Genomic DNA, 4,154 nt, shown 5'->3' with positions numbered 1-4,154 from the left:
AGACCTGGGGGGTATGGGGAAAGGATTGCAGGGTATACCCTTTGGTTTATTGATGATGCATGGAGGGGATTGTAACCATGGCAATGAGATGATATACAATAGAATGAATGTAAAACTAATGTTCTCCCATGTAAACTATCACATAATTCACAATAAAACATTTTAGACAAATCATTACTGGTGATAAGTTATGGATTCATCATGCCGTCAATAAATGGCAGAGTATGGAATAGAAACACCCTCAGTCTCAGACCAAGAAAAAATTCAAAATCAACCATCCACTGGAAAATTGATGCTTACAGTTTTCTGGGATTCTCAAGGTCCAGTACTGGAAGACTATCAGGGAAAGATTCAGCAATCAACAGTGTTCATTACACTGAGGTGCTCACTGAAGAGCTGAAGCCTAAAGTTCGGATTAAACACCAAGGACTACTATCAATGGTCACTGTGATCTTGCATGACAATAGACGTTCACATACCTCTGCCCACATTGTTGACATTACAAAAACTTCCTTTTGAGGTGTTAAAGCATCCTACCTGTAGTCCAGATCTTGCTCCTTTGGACTTTCATCGGGCTAGTCCCCTGAAAACAGCGCTTTGAAGTCTAAGATTCACCTCTGATGAAGAAGTAAAGACAGCAGTGCATTTGTGGCTCACAGCTCAGACTAAAACATTTTTAAATAATGGAATATGAAAGCTTGTTGACAGATGGCCAAAGTGTATTGAAAAGCAAGGAGATTATGTTGAAAATGATGTATTTGTCTTTTCTAAATGGTGATTCAAATACATTTTACAACCTGAGTGCAGATAATTTTTGACCCACCCTCATATTTGTAATGTACTCTGGTTACAAGAATCATAAAATTCACCAGGTATTAATTGGGCTTTACTGAACAAATTTGTTATTCACAACAAATCTACCAATATAATGTTTACCTGATTCTGTGAACTGAGTTGTTAAAGAGGAAAATTATTGATTCTGACCTGCTGGAGTGATTAATAAATAAATTTTGCAGTTTAGAGACTACTTGTATTTTTAGTGGTCTCCTGGAAAAGTGTTCTTTGAGAGCACCAGAATCCTTGAAGTAGATGCTACCTTGAAATGAAACTGTTTTCTCTTAGGATAATATCTGGGTTCTTTAGAGAAGCAGCACCACTTGTCAAGGAAATGGCTCACACAATTGTAAAGATGGGCAGGTTCCAAGTCCCTGGGACACATGACAGGCTGAAGGCTTCTGCTGATTCACATAGATGCAGGAGCTAATCAACATGTCAAATGGCGGGCTGAATTCAAGGACAACAGGTAATATTACAAGGTCTTCCAGGATCACCAGGCAATACAACAGGTTGCTGGCTCATGTTGAAAGAACTGAAAGTTAGATGAGAAGTCAGATTCAGATCCAGCAAAAGGCAGACAAGCTGTGTCTGATTGTCTAATACATTGAAAGGAAGAAACCTCCTTTCAGTTGATTGGTTACAAACAGCAGTTCTCATCAGAACTGAGCATTTCATCAAAGATGAGACCAAACATGATGTCTTTTCCAAGGTACTGATCCCTCCTGGTGATATGTCCAAAGAGAGACTAAATCTCACTATCCTTGCTTCTAAAATGCCTTCTGGTTGTATTTCTTCTAAGACAGATTGGTTTGGTTTTCTGACAGGCCGCGGTACTTTCAGTATTCTTCACCAACACTATAATTCAAATGCAAAGATTTTTTCTGTGGTCTTACTTATTCATTGTCCAACTTTCACATGCTTGTGAAACAATGGAAAATATCATGGCTTGGGTAAGGTGCACCTTAGTCCTCAAACTAACATCTTTGCTCTTGAACACCTTGGTGGTGGTGGTGATGTGCCATGGAGTTGGTTCCGACTCATTGAGACCCGACATAGGGTTTCTGAGGCTGTAAATCTTTACAAAAGCAGAAAGCCTATCTTTCTCCCACGGAACAGCTGGTTGTTTTGAACTGCTGACCTTGCAGTCAGAGGCCCAATTCATAACCACTATACAACCAGAGCTCCTTTGAACACTTTAAAGACAGTGTTAGCTGCAGATTTGCCTAATGGAATACACCTTTTGATTTTTTTATTGCTGCTTCCATGAGAGTTGATCATGGATCCAAGCAAATTAAACTCTTTGACAACTTTAATCTTTTCTTCATTTATCCTTGTGTTAATTTTTGGTACTGTTGTGAGGATTTAAATTTCCTTTATATTGAGGTACAGTTCATACTAAAGACAGTGGTCTTTGATCTCCATCAATATTTCAAGTCATTTTCTTCTCATAAGCAAGGTTGTGTCATGTGCATATCACAGGCTATTAATGTATCTTCTTCCAATCCCGATGTCGTGTTCTTCTTCATATAATGCAGCTTCAAGGATTATTTGTTAAACATGCAAATTGAATAAATATGGTAAAAGGATACACCCTGACCCACACCTTTCCTCACTTTAAACCATTCTCTATGGTCATGTTCTTTTTTATCAGCTTCATCTTGGTCTATTCTACAGATTCCACATGAGCACAATTAAGTGTTCTGGAATACCCATTTTTCTAAATATTATCTATAGTTTGTTATGATCCACACAGTCCACCTTTGCAGAGTCAATAAAACACAAGTGAACATCTTTCTGATATTCTCTGATTTCAATCAAGATCCATCTGACATCAACAATGATATCCTTCATTTCACATCCTCTTCTGAATCTGACTTGAATTGCTGGCAGCTCCCTGTCAATGTATTGCAGTCATTTTTAAATTATTCTTAACAAAACTTTACCTGCATGTAACATTAATGATATTGTTTATTGATTGCCACATTCCATTGGGTCACCTTTCTTGGACTGGGTACAACTATGGATCTCTTCCAATTGTTTGGCCAGGTAGCTGACTTCCACATTTCTTGGCACAGATGAATGAGTGCTTCCAATAATCATTGTGTAGAAATATTTCAATTTGTCTTCCATCAATTCCTAGACCGTTGTTTTCCTTCAATGCCTTCAGTGCAGCTTGCATTTCTTCCATTGGTTCTTGATCCTATGGAGCTTCTTGAAGTGACTGAACATTTACCATTTCTTTTTGATATAGTGATTTTGTGAATCCTTTTGTCTTCTTTTGATGTTCCCTCTGTCATTCAATAAATAACCAATTGAATCTTTCAATTTATAAGTTGAGGCGTGAGTTTTTTTTTCAGTTCTTTCTGCTTGAAAAATGCTGAGCATGTTCTTCCTTTAGGTTTCATAACTCCAGGTCTGCACATTTCATTAAAATATTTGGCTTTGTCTTCTTGAGCTTCCCTTTGAAATGTTCTGTTTGGCTCTTTAATTTCCTCATTTCTTCCATTTGTTTTAGCTTCTCTATGCTTAAGAGCAAGTTTCAAGACTCTTTTGGTATCCACTTTGGTCTGTTCTTTATTCCTGTCTTTTAATGGCACTTTGCTTTCTTCATATATGATGCTCTTAATGTCATCCACAGCTCTTCAGATCTTCAATCATTAGTGTTTAATGCATCAAATTTGTTCTTAAGATGATCTCTAAATTCAGGTGGGATATACTCAAGGCCATATTTTGACTCTTAGGGAGTTTTAAAATTTTCTTCAACTTCAGCTTGAGATTGATGATCTTTTTCCACAGTCGGCGCCTGGCCTTGTTTCAGCAGATGATATTGAGTTTCTCCATCTTCCCTTCCCACAGATGTAGTCAATTTCATTCCTGTGTATTCAATCGGAAGAGGTCCAGGTGTAAAGTAGTTTTTTATGTTGTTTAAAAAAGTATTTTCAATGAACAAATTATTGGCCTTGCAAAAGTCTATACCAGTCCATTTTTGCTCACTAATATCTTTTTGCCTTCCATTTCATTTTTGATAATTTCCAATATTCCTAGATTCATACTTTGCACATTTCACATTGTAATTATTAATGGATGTTTGCACCTTTTTCTTCTCAGTTTGAGTTGTGCCACATCAACAAATAAGGATCCCTCCTCATTCGGTTCAACTGTACTTTGAGGAGGCAGCTCTTCCCAGTCATAGTTTGAGTGCCTTCCAACCTGAAAGGCTATCTCCCAGCATAATACCTTCTTCTTTTCATCAAATTTACAGTGGCTCACCTTTTAGAACTGGTCTGTCTCTCCTTCTTCCTAGTCTGTCTTAGTCT

Source organism: Chrysochloris asiatica, unplaced genomic scaffold, assembly GCF_000296735.1.
Source record: "Chrysochloris asiatica unplaced genomic scaffold, ChrAsi1.0 scaffold00565, whole genome shotgun sequence".
In the NCBI taxonomy this organism is placed as follows: Eukaryota; Metazoa; Chordata; class Mammalia; order Afrosoricida; family Chrysochloridae; genus Chrysochloris; species Chrysochloris asiatica.
The sequence above is the reverse complement of the archived record's forward strand: the minus strand, read 5'-3'. Positions refer to the sequence as shown.